The sequence below is a fragment of the Taudactylus pleione genome, unplaced genomic scaffold (genome assembly GCF_031769625.1).
Source record: "Taudactylus pleione unplaced genomic scaffold, aTauple2 ptg000296l, whole genome shotgun sequence".
Taxonomy (NCBI): Eukaryota; Metazoa; Chordata; class Amphibia; order Anura; family Myobatrachidae; genus Taudactylus; species Taudactylus pleione.
In genome coordinates, this window is record NW_028284698.1 from 4,556,267 (window position 1) to 4,570,061 (window position 13,795).

A 13,795-nucleotide genomic window follows, 5' to 3' on the forward strand; every position below is an offset into this window, starting at 1 on the left:
TAAACATCCTTAACTCTGTATAAGAGTATATATAACCCGTACCACAAGTGCAAACATTGGGACCCCTTGACCACCATTCCCCCAGTATCCGGATATCCTCAAGGGGTTGGATATGAGAGCCCCAAAGCTGTAGATCTCCTGGTGTAAAGTTTGGTCTGATCCGGTCACACACACTTTGCTGCTAACGCGTTTTGACCCTAGATGGGTCGGGCTCAGTATGAAATACCGGCAGACCTATATCCAGCGGTTCAAATCCCGACGCCAGAAGACAAGCACCAGTGAAGATCCCGACAGCTCTAAAGGTAAGTATTAACTAACCTTACCCCCCCTAACCCTCCTTTAAGGGTTCCTAACCTCCCTCTCTAGTGCCTAACCCTAGCCCCCCCCTTTCCCACAGCCTAAACCTAAGTCTCCCTAACCTCCCCCCGGGGGTGCCTAACCCCCACTTCCCCTAGCCTAACCCTCCCGGGGGGGGTCTAACCCTAAGTCCCCCCGAGAGCCCTAAACCTAACCCTCCCCACCCCCCGCACTGCTGTCCACGCCCGGCTTGCCTTCGTTCGGTATGCCGGGCATCAGGCTCCCGACGTACAGGCATTGGGATTTCAACGCCTGTCATTAGTACCTTGCCAGGATTTGACAGTCGGGAAGCCGGTGGTCGGCATTTCGAGAGTCGGCTCCTTGACTGCATCCCGATGGGTCTTCCTCAAAGCATGTTGCTGTGTATTAAAATGGTGCAACTGAACCTGTTAAACACAGTGGGCCAGATTCTGGGTCGGATGCAAGGGGGACAGCAGACGTTTCTCAGGGGTAATAATGCACATGTGCAAAATAAATAAATCAGTGACTGCATATGCGCCTGATTAGAGCTAGACTAACTGATAGAACTTATTGATCCTCACTTTCTGCAAAATGGCCATTGTAGGGTGGTAACTGATCATCAATCATGTGATCGTAGGCAGGGCCGCAACTAGGGGGGGGGGCTGGAGGTGCACCGGGTGCACCGCTGTACCCGGTGCCAGTGACCTCCAGCCCGGCGCTGCATAGAGGCTCCAAGGCGGACGTCCGCTGGTAATATTTCTCTGCAGACGTCCGCCCGGCTCCTCTGCAGCGACACGGTGTAGCCGGAGGCTGGAGTTCTCTCCCGAACTCCAGCTTCCGGCTCTCCCCATGGGCACTATGGGGAAGACGTCATGACGTCTCCCCATAGTTCCGAGGAGCAGCCGGCGGACCGGACGCGATGCTGCATGCAGGAGCAGGATTCAAGGTAAGTATTTTTTTTTAATAAGTTGCACTACAGGGGCATTACTATGGGGGCATGGGCATTATCACAGGTGCATTACTATGGGGGCATGGGCATTACCACGGGCATTACTATGGGAGCATGGGCATTACCACAGGGGCATTACTATGGGGCATGGGCAATAATGGGCATTACTAATGAGGCATGAGCACTACAGGGGCATTATGGGGGCATGGGAATTACCACAAGGGCATTACTATGGGGGCATGGGCATTACCACAAGGGCATTACTATGGGGGCATGGGCACTACAGGAGCATTACTATTGGGGCATGAGCACTACAGGAGCATTACTATTGGGGCATGAGCACTACAGGGGCATTACTATTAGGGCATGGGCACTACAGAGGCATTACCACAGGGGCATTAATATGGGAGCATGGGCTCTACAGGGGCATTACTATGGGGGTTTTAACATATGGGCATTACTATGGGGGCATTACAATATGGGCACTACTACAGGGGCATTGCTATGGGGCATTATCATATGGGGACTACTACAGGGGCATTACTATAGGGGCACTGCTGCAGAGGGAATTACCAGGGGGAGGCGCCAAATTACTGTCTTACCCCTGGTGACAAAAATCCTAGTTTCGGCCCTGATCGTAGGCAACAGCTCCATTTCATGGATGGGTAAGCAAACTTCCACGTGTGATTGCAGCATTGGCATAGATAGGATGCCAGTTTTTGTTGGATCATTTGCACCAAGCGTGGGGCTGGTGCAAGCCCAGATACTAACAATGACGGTTGCGTCTGCAGACTGAAACGCAGTAGGTGGGATAGGATTCCACTTTCAGTCACATAAATTTTCTGCACACTTCGACAGATTCCTGCATTTGCATATGAAAGTAAGTAGGATGATCATACGGAAAAGCATGTGCAGATGTGTACAACAGAATCATACTTTTTCTTTGCATGTTTTGCTTCCCAGCTTCTTATGAAATTTGCTTATTACACATACGTAGTGAAATGTGTTGAAATGTATTCAAATTGTATAAAGTGCAATGGAGTAAAAACATTCATTCTTAGATAATCCATTTATCTGTTTGTACATGGCCCTCTTAATTTTCACTGTACACATTAAGAGACAGTCTAATATAATAGTACTTACTGGTACAAAATGATCCGCTCACAAAATTTCTATTTAATCTACCATTTCACTGAATTATTTCATTGAAGCGTAAAAAAACCCTTTTTGTAATAATTTATTATCTCAGCACAGGTCACTGCAGGAGTCATCATTGTATACAGACTGCGTTGCATCCACGTATTTACATTATCAGTCAGAGTGGTTTATGTTCAATGACCTGGAACATGACATAGCTGGGCTGTTATCTCTGCGTTAGATACAGCCTGTACTGTAGCCCAGTTATAATGACAAGCATCTCCCTGGTGATAGAAAGACTTGTTTGAAAAGCACTGAATGAAAATGAGAAAAAGGAATGCATTTAAAAAAAGATTCAGGAGGGTATATTAAAGTCAATATACTAAATTTATTTGAATGTGAGAACCCACTTGAGGTTAACTTAATCCCAAATTGTTGGTATCTTCAATCTATGCTGAGTTCAGGCTTTGCTTAACATGTATCTGAACACACACCATTTATTTTTAATGTTTTATTTGAGTCATGAGACTGCAGATAAAAACAGATGTATATTTAGTAGGTGTTAGCATTATTAGAGCTTTAACTATACCAGAAAAGTTTATCCCCCATCATTGGCTAGAAGCCCAGTTTTACAAAACAAAAATAAGTTATGCCTTATGGATAACTTGGTTGTCCTGGATACAGAAATAAGACACCGATTCTTCCACTCTTGGGATCCATGGTTGTCAAGTACATTTGTCTGCTGCTTAGCAAAACTGCTGAATTCCCATCCAACATCCGCCTTCTCTTAATAGCTTTTGGTTTCATAGCTGTCATATTAAGGTTCAGTCTGTTAAGTAAAATGTATAGATATTGTGAACCTGTAATATGATATATATGTTTTATGTATAAGATGACTATTATTGTGATACAGTATGTGCAGGCCCTAAACCCATGGAAGTCAAATGATCACATGGTAAAACTGGTTGGGTAGTACAGAGCCACAATATGATCTCATAGGGTCCTAGGCAATCTACCTGCTGCTACTGATGGGACAGGTCTTGACAAAGGTTCAGAGCATACTTACCGACATTTGAAGTCTTTTGTCCGGGAGAAGACTTCATCCCTAGATGCAGGTGGGCAGTGATGGGGAGCCAGACGGTCGCGTCGTTAAGCCCCACTGCCTCGTAACGAAATGCAAGGAGTCGCTGACATTTGAATAGGGTGCGGAGCCAAATTACACGATTACCATAGAATCACATCATTAAGCCCCGTATCCTCATGACGGATCAGAGAATCACGGTAAGATACTCCCCATTCTGCCCACTTCACTAGGAAGTGGGCAGAATGTGGAAGAAGTGGCTACTCTTACGGGGGTGCGGGGGTCTACCCAAAAAATCGTGAGGCTCCCGCAGGTCCCAGGTGAGTAGACAAGTATGGTTCAGAAGTGTCACCGGGTTTGGTGACACCCAGTGCGCACTCCGAATGCTCGAATCTCCCTTGCGCAGTGGAGCTACACAGGTCTAAAAAGGGGCATGGCATAACAAAGTGGTGTGGCCTCACAGGAAATCCCTCCGGGCACGTGCCCAGCATCCCCGCTGATTCTGGGTTCCCCCCCGAGACTAGTGCCTCCACTAGTTCCTCCTCTGTGACAGGAGCAGAGTGCTGCAGGAGAATGTCACACTGCAGCACCCGGCTCCTGTCACTGAGGAGGAGCCAGTATTTTGGTGTCACCTCTCCGAGGGTGACACCTGGTGCTGCCCGCACCCCCATAGCGACGCCACTGCAAAGGTTCATGATGGGCCGAAACTATAATAATTTCTCTTTCATCCACTAGGGGAAACTGGAGGTGCTTACGCTGGGGTATAGAGGTGTGGATAGCTGGAGCCGGCACTTTAAAATTTAGAAGTGTGAAGCTCCTCCCCCTCTATGCCCCACCAGCCCTCAGTTTAGAAAATGTGCCCTTGGAGCTGGTCACAACCTGCTGTGCTCCAGCAAGCACATAATTTATTTCTTTTATTTCATATATTTTATTTTTAGTTTTTTCTTTCTTATTTTAAGCATCTTTTACATTTTTTCTTAAGTACCCTTCGCCACCTCTCTAAAGGTGGGGTCCGGGTTACTGGCACCCTGTTAACCTCCTGGTTACAGGAAGGAGTGTACAGTGCTTAACCAAAAGCATCTGACAGCTCCTTTATGCCGCACACAGCACACACACCACAGCTGCCTTCTTGTGAGTGCTGTTTAGAGGAGCCGTCCGGAGAGGGAGCGCAGTGAGTATAGATCACATGCACATCCCCCGTCTCCTGTCCCGCGGCCAGCGCTGGCTTCAGAGAGCGCGATAGCGCTGCTCATTAATTACATTTATCTCCCCTCTCCCCGCTGATGAGCGCGGCTAGCGGCTCCTACTCAGCAGGGCTTGCACAGTGGGGAGATGATCCTGCAGCGGGGGCAGCCATTTTCCGGCCCTTAGGGCATGAAGAAAGGGGGCGGAGCATAACAGCGCGGGCTCCCTATCTCAATAAAGTGGGCTCCCTGTCTATTTAACGCAGCAGCGGCTGTGAGCACAGCGTGGCTGCCGTGTTTAACCTGGTAAAAAACTGCATCTCTCCACTACAGGCTGTATGCAGTATATACAGAAGGCTGATTCTCCTGACTACATCCCTGGCAAGAGGTTGTGAGTAACACTGGGGTGTTTGGCAGGGAATCTAATCTGTGGGAAAGAGTGGGGAGTGCCTCTTCCTCTGTGTCCCAAACCAGCCTTCTGTTTTATTTCTAATTTCACCTCTGTCTTTGTGTCTGGGTGACTGTGTGTATCCATGTCAAACAGAACAAAAGCGGCTCAAAAGATGTTTGTCTGTTCTAAGTGTAACAACAAACTATCCAAGCCGCATGCTGCTGGGTCCACGTTATGTGATGCTTGTATAGCTCTAGATCCACCTATGGCTATTACTGCCTCACCTGCTCCCCCATTGGCCGCTGACATGGTAGGAGTTATGACGGATTTAATGTCTGAGTTAGCTGAGGCACGTAGGTCTCAACCTCCCTGGGTGGCGGGGCTAACCAAGTTTCCAGACACCCTAGTACAGGTTATGGGTACAGTGGTGCCTGCACCCTGCACCTCCTACCAAAGACCGACACAAAAGCGTACTCTGGCGACTGTTCTCCAATCAGAAGAGTCAGACGAAGAATTCCTCACTACGGAGGAAACAGAAGAGGGGGAATTGGAGGAAGCGTTACAGGATGCTTCTCCCGGGGTGGAATCTCTAATTTTGGCGGTCAGAAAAGTTTTGAATCTACCTGAGGATGTAATACTTGCATCCCAGGAGTGTGAATTATTTCATGAACAACCAAAGAGCTCTGCGGTTTTTCCGTTCTCACAGCAACTTCAACATCAGCTCTCAGCGGCCTGGAAGCAACCGGATAAACGGTTCCAAATTCCGCGCCGGTTTCCGTCTAGCTATCCTTTTCCATCATCCATGATGGAAAAGTGGGAAACAAGGCTCCATCGGTATCTCTTCTATCAAATCAGGCCTTACTGACATATCAGACCCTAATCCAACACGGTTGGATAATCACCTTCAAGAAATCAAATCTCAATCCGTCCCAGAAACTTCTGTTTCTGGGAATGATCTTGGATACGGCCTCACAAAGGGTTTTTCTTCCAATAGACAAGGCCCAGGATATCCGGTTGTTAGTGCAGCAGGTCCTCAGAACAAGGAAAGTGTCCCTGCTTCTTTGTCTGCGTCTCTTGGGGAAGATGGTAGCAGCTTTCGAGGCACTACAGTTCGGTCGGTTCCACTCCAGGGTGTTTCAGCTGGACCTGCTAGCACAGGGGTCAAGGTCTCATCTGTTCCTACATCGACAGATCCGTCTGAGCCCGGTTACCAGAGTAGCCCTTCTTTGGTGGACTCAATCCAGCAATCTGTTAGCGGGAAAACGGTTCGGAATGTGGGAATGGATCATCATAACCACGGATGCCAGCCTTCGAGGATGAGGCGCAGTAGTCCTCGGTTATCACTTTCAGGGTCGATGGTCCCCTCTAGAACAGAAGTGGCCATTAAATGTGTTGGAACTCAGAGCGATTTACAATGCTCTGATAGAGGCAACAGAGTTGCTAAAGGCTCGTCCAGTAAGAGTTCAGTCCGACAATGCAACGGCTGTCGCTTACATCAATCGACAGGGAGGGACTCGGAGTCGCATGGCTATGCGAGAGGTAACTCGGATCCTCCGGTGGGCCGAGAATCAGTCAATAATCCTGTCAGCTGTATTCATTCCGGGTGTGGACAACTGGGAAGCAGATTACCTAAATCGACAGGATGTCCATCCCGGGCAATGGAAGCTGTCATGGCCAGGGTATTTCAGCATGGCGGTAGGCGGGTGTTACCTGTGAGGTCATTGTGGCGTGGGCTGTCTGGTGGCGGAGCTGGTGTCTGGCGGGGGGCTTTGGCTGCGCGCGTTGTTGTGCAGCCCTGTTGTCACTCTGCGCTGGTGAGGCCTGGCGGCGTCTCCGTTCCGTTTGGCATGGGCGCCGCCATCTTGCCTTCTGGCCATGTGATGCGGCTGGCCAATCCTGGTGAGTCACATGTTCCCTCCGGCCAGTAACAGCACGGCATGGGGTATTTAGGAAGGGTCAGTGCCTTCCTTCTTTGCCAGTGCAACGTGTATCTCAGCCTAGCTGAGAGGGAGTTCTCTGTGCTTTCCTGTTCCTGTGAATTCGCTGTCTGCCAGTCTGCCTGTCAGCTCCTAGCTCCCACTGGACTACCCCGCTTCCTCCATCACCCTTGCCCATACCTGAGTGCCTGAGCCTGCTGACATCCTGCGCTTCAGTTCACTACCTGTATACCTGGCTTGTTTATTTTCAGTTCACTACCTGCAAACCTGGCTTGATTATTTTCAGTTTCACTACCTGCACACCTGGACAGCTCTAATTGTTTCTACTTGGACATTAACCCTTTTACTCCCACCACAGAACTCTTGTGCACATTATATATTCCTGGACTTTTATTTACTGCCATTATATGTCTACTAAAGCACTTATTAAAATTCTAGTTTTATTTTTACTTTTTACACTTCTGTGATCGCTCCTGCTACCACCCCGGGTCCACAAACAACCCAGAACATCACAGTTTGCACTGGCCCCATGGAGCCGGCCACGGATCAGGAGTCAGGAGTGGATTTATTCAGGTGCATTTCTGGTCGTTTAGAAAATCTGGAAAACATGCAGCATCAGATGGCTCAATTTCTGCAAGAGATGTCCAAGCGACAGGATAGTTTGCAAACTTCCTTTTCTACCCCTGAAGTACCAGCATCTACATCCGCATCAGCGTCTGGGAATACAGGAGGCAGATCATCTCCCCGCTTACGTCTTCCTTTACCAAATAAATTTGCCGGCAATCCTAAACTCTGCCGAGGATTCCTAAATCAGTGTGACATACATTTTACCCTGCAGCCTGACAACTTTCTAACTGCAAGAACTAAAGTGGCTTATATAGTCTCTCTGTTATCCGGCCAGGCCTTGGAATGGGCTTCCCCACTCTGGGAGCGCTCAGATCCGCTGCTGGATAATTACGCAGGCTTTGTGTCATCCTTCAGGAGGATTTTCGATGAACCTGGGCATACTGTATCAGCATCATCAAACATCATGACACTGAGACAAGGGGTCCGTCCTGTCAGTCAATATGCCGTGCAATTTCAAATTTTAGCATCAGAGCTCAAATGGAATGAGGAAGCCCTCACCTCGACCTTCTGGCATGGGTTGTCAGACCGACTAAAGGATGATCTAGTCACTCGAGAGCTTCCTACTAATCTGAACGACATGATTTCATTGTGTATCAAAGTTGACCTACGCTTCAGGGAACGTCAGGCTGAAAAAAACAGAACTGACCGGCAAAGGTCATTTACCCCCTCCATTTCTACCCGTCCCATTCCTTCCCCTACTGAAGAGGAGCCTATGCAGGTGAATCATACACACCTCTCTAAAGAAGAACGTCAGAGAAGAATGCAAAAGAACCTCTGTCTGTACTGCGGAGAGTCCGGTCACCTGCTGATCTCCTGCCCTCGTAAACCGGGAAATGCCAAATCCTAACTGACCCTGGAGACATCAAGTTAGGAGTTATGAACCCATCTCCAAAAATTAAAGATTTCACGATTACCCTAGCCTTGGATCTTAAACCCAAACCTGTCTTTGCTACTGCTCTACTCGACTCAGGAGCAGCCGGAAATTTCATAACGTCTAGTTTCATAGATAAATTTCAGATTCCTTGTTTGTCTCTCAACCATGCCATCTCTTGGTCTACCCTGGTTACGTCAACATAATCCCAGGATTGATTGGAGTTCTATGCAGATTCTGTTATGGGGTATGGACTGTTAGAAATCCTGTCTTCCAAAGATTCGACCTGTGAGAAAGACAGTTCCATTAGTTTCTTCTGCCATTCCCAAGGAATATCAGATGTTCGCCGACGTTTTCTCTGAACAACAAGCAAATATCTTACCCCCTCATAGGGCATGGGACTGTCCAATTGAATTGATACCTGATAAGATACCACCTCATGGTCATACCTATCCGCTGTCCTTGCCTGAGACTCAAGCCATGACGAATACATCCGGGACAACCTGGCAAAGGGGTTCATTCGCCCCTCTGCTTCACCTGCCGGAGCTGGTTTTTTCTTCGTTGGCAAGAAGGACGGTGGTCTAAGATTATCGAGGCCTTAATGACATTGCTGTAAAGAATCGATACCCTCTTCCCCTGATTACTGATTTGGTTGATAGGGTCAAGGGCTCTGTCATTTTTTCAAAATTAGATCTAAGAGGGGCTTACAACCTCATTCGTATCTGAGCTGGCGATGAATGGAAGACCGCTTTTAATACCAGAGATGGACATTTCGAGTATTTAGTAATGCCTTTTGGATTGTGTAACGCCCCTGCTGTCTTTCAAAGTTTAGGTAATGAGGTTTTCCGGGATCTGTTATATGTTTCGGTTGTTGTCTATCTGGATGACATACTGATTTTTTCACCCTCTGTGGCTAAACATCAAGAACATGTTAAAGAAGTTTTGACCGGTTTGAGAGAAAACCACCTTTACTGCAAACTGGAGAAGTGCGTCTTTGGAGTGCCCAGTGTACCTTTTCTCGACTATGTAATATCTGGCTCCAGTTTAGAAATGGACCCCAAGAAGGTACAGGCAATTCTGGATTGGACCCGACCTCAGACACTGAAGGCCATCCAGAGATTGTTGGGCTTTGCAAATTATTATAGACGCTTCATTAAGGGATTTTCTACACTGCTGGCTCCCATTACAGCCTTGACCCGCAAAGGTGCTAATCCTGCCCAATGGTCACCTGAGGCAGAGTCTGCCTTTCATCTTCTAAAACAGGCCTTTATCTCAGCACCAGTTCTTCGACAACCCGATCTGGACAGGCCTTTTTTGTTGGAAGTAGACGTATCATCTGAAGCCGTGGGAGCAGTCTTATCTCAACGTTATGAGGACAACCGAGTCCATCCGTGTGGGTTCTTTTCTAAATAATTCTCTCCTGCCGAAAGGAACTACGCCATAGGTGAGCAAGAACTACTAGCTGTAAAGTTGGCGTTGAAGGAATGGAGATATTTGCTAGAAGGCGCCAAGTTTCCATTTACTGTATTTACGGACCATAGAAATCTCCTATTTCTCAAAAACCTCCAATGTGTGAGTCCGCGTTTGGCCCACTGGGCAATATTCTTTGCCAGGTTTCAGTTCACCCTGACCCTCCGGTCTGGAGCACTTAATCAGAAGGCTGATGCCCTATCGAGATCTCTCCTCTGTGATGATCAATCTAAAAATCAAAGCAATACCCCTGTCTTGGAATCAAGAGTTTTCGCCGCGTTACAACTTCAGCCTCCTATGGGAAAATCATTTGTGGCCCCGGAATTAAGGAAGCAGCTTCTCACTTGGGCACATTCCTCTCGCTTCGCAGGGCACTCAGGCACTCGGAAGACCTTGGAGTTCCTGAAAAGACACTATTGGTGGCCTTCCATGAAGGCAGATATAATGGAGTTTATCTCTTCCTGCTCCTCCTGTGCCCAGCATAAATCATCACGACAAGCTCCAGCTGGGGAATTGCTTCCATTACCTACTCCATCACGTCCATGGACGCATCTCTCCATGGATTTCGTCACAGACCTGCCAGTCTCTCAAGGTTTCAACACTATCTGGGTTGTAATTGACCGATTTTCTAAGATGGTCCACTATATACCGTTGAAGAAGTTACCTTCTGCCCCTGACCTGGCACAGTTGTTTGTCCAACACATATTTCCTCTACATGGCCTTCTTGCTGAAATTGTCTCTGACCGTGGTGTGCAGTTTACTGCAAAATTCTGGAGGGCTTTGTGTTCTGTGCTTCAAGTGAAGTTAAACTTTTCCACGGCCTACCATCCGCAAAGCAACGCGGCTCCACCAAGAGAGTTAATCAAGATCTAGAGACTTTCTTAAGAATTTTTATGTCATCTTCCCAGGACAATTGGGCTGCCTTGCTGCCGTGGGCTGAGTTTGCACATAATGCTTCCTACCACTCGTCAACTAACCAAACGCCATTTCAGGTTGTATATGGCCTTCATCCTCGTGTTCCCGAATTCCGAAGCCTGCCTGTTTTCGATGTTCCGGCCGTGGAGGACACGGTGCGGAATTTTGCTGCCATCTGGACTCAAGAACGGTCTGATTTGTTGAAGGCATCCTCTCGCTATAAGACCCAGGCCGATAAGAAGCGTAGAATAGTTCCACGCATGCAAGTAGGAAACCAGGTCTGGTTGTCTACTCGGAACCTTCATCTAAGAGTTCCATCTATGAAATTCGCACCCCGCTTCATCGGTCCCTTCACCATAACAGAAGTCATTAATCCAGTGGCCTACCGTTTACAGTTACCCCATACCTAAAAATTCCCAATTCCTTCCATGTTTCCTTATTAAAGCCCCTAGTGCTGAATAAGTTCCATAATGCTCTACCTGCTTGTCCTCGAGTCCAGACGGAGAGAGGAGTTGAGTTTGAAGTCAGATCTTGGACTCTCGTCTGCGCAGAGGTCATCTTCAGTATTTGTTGGACTGGAAAGGTTACAGTCCAGAGGAACATTGCTGGACCGATGCTCGTGATGTCCACGCTCCCACGCTCATCAGGAGATTCCATTCTGCCCATCCGGAGAAGCCTGGTGAGTGTCCTGAGGCCACCCCAAAAGGGGGGGGTACTGTCACGGCCAGGGTATTTCAGCATGGCGGTAGGCGGGTGTTACCTGTGAGGTCGTTGTGGCGCAGGCTGTCTGGTGGCGGAGCTGGTGTCTGGCGGGGGGCTTTGGCTGCGCGCGTTGTTGTGCGGCCCTGTTGTCACTCTGCGCTGGTGAGGCCTGGCGGCATCTCCGTTCCGTTTGGCATGGGCGCCGCCATCTTGCCTTCTGGCCATGTGATGCGGCTGGCCAATCCTGGTGAGTCACATGTTCCCTCCGGCCAGTAACAGCACGGCATGGGGTATTTAGGAAGGGTCAGTGCCTTCCTTCTTTGCCAGTGCAACGTGTATCTCAGCCTAGCTGAGAGGGAGTTCTCTGTGCTTTCCTGTTAAAATTCTAGTTTTATTTTTAAATCTGCTTCTGTGATTGCTCCTGCTACCACCCCGGGTCCACAAACAACCCAGAACATCACAGAAGCTTCATCCAGACGTATTCAACGCGCTGATACGTCGATGGGGATGTCCTCAGGTGGATCTCATGGCGTCATGATTGAATCGTCAGCTTCCAGTATACGTGTCAAGAACTCGAGATCCGCAGGCAGAAGCAGTAGACGCTCTGACGAGTCCGTGGACCTACGACTTCGTTTACCTTTTCCCTCCGATTCCCCTTCTTCCTCGTCTTCTAAAAAGAATAAAACAGGAGTCAGCCTCGGTAATTCTCGTGGCCCCGAACTGGCCTCGGAGAAGTTGGTTCTCGGACCTTCGGTCCCTATTATCAGACGATCCATTGGCCCTTCCTCTGTGCCCAGATCTTCTACAGCAGGGTCCTTTCATACACCCCAACTTAGCGCAGCTACATTTAACGGGGTGGCTCTTGAAACCGATATCCTAAGACATAGAGGTATTCCAGATGCGGTTATTCTCACCATGCTACGCGTCCAGGAAGCCAGTTTCGGCTGCGCATTATCATCGCATCTGGCGTGTTTATATCTCATGGTGTTCCAGTCGGGATCTTCTGTCTAGGACCTTTCGCTTATCCCGGTTTCTGCTTTTCCTTCAGACGGATCTGGATTCTGGCCTTCGTCTCGGAACCTTAAAGGTGCAGGTTTCTGCCCTTTCCATTCTCTTTCAAAGGAAATTGGCCCTCATTCCTGAGGTGCAGACGTTTCTTCAAGGGGTCTTGCGCGTGCAACCTCCTTTTGTACATCCAATTGATCCATGGGATCTTAATCTAGTTCTTCTGTTCCTTCAGTCGCCCATGTTTGAACCTTTGGAGGAGGTTGATCTTAAGTACCTATCTTGGAAGACGGTAATCCTCCTGGCTCTCGCTTCGGCTCGAAGGGTTTCGGAATTGGGGGCTCTCTCCTGTAAACCTCCTTACCTAGTGTTTCATGCAGATAGAGCGGAACTCCGGACGATAGCCGCCTTCCTTCCTAAGGTCGTATCGGCTTTCCATATCAATCAGCCTATTGTGGTATCATCGTTGGTGGAGGACTCTGGTTCTTCTACCTTGGATGTGGTTAGGGCTCTCCGCATCTATGTTGACAGGACTGCTTCCCTTCGTAAGTCGGAGTCGCTTTTTGTCCTCTATGATGCGATTCGGAGGGGTTGGCCAGCGTCTAAGCAGACTTTAGCACGTTGGATCCGGCTGACTATTCATCAGGCTTATGTTAGTGCTAACCGTCGGCCTCCTTCGTCTATTTCGGCTCATTCCACACGTTCTGTGGGTGCGTCATGGGCGGCCGGTAGAGGAGCATCTACATCACAATTGTGTCGTGCGGCCACTTGGTCTTCAGTTCACACGTTTGTCAAGTTTTACAAATTTGATACGTTTGCCTCTTCGGCGTCCCGTTTTGGCCGCCTTGTTCTGCAGGCGCCACAGAGCACTCCCGTCCGTGGGGATAACTTTGGGACGTCCCCAGCATAAGCACCTCCAGTGTCCCCTAGTTGATGAAAGAGAAAATGGGATTTTGGTACCTACCGGTAAATCCTTTTCTCTGATTCCACAGGGGACACTGGACGCCCACCTCTGCGCTCTTAGCCTGCCTGTTCGGTTTTGTTCTGTATGTTGTATGATTCAGTTATTGTGTGTTCTTCTCTCCTTTTCACTCCGCTTGTTCTCCACCTCCTCTCGGTCTTCTTTTTCTAAACTGAGGGCTGGTGGGGCATAGAGGGGGAGGAGCTTCACACTTCTAAATTTTAAAGTGCCGGCTCCAGCTATCCAC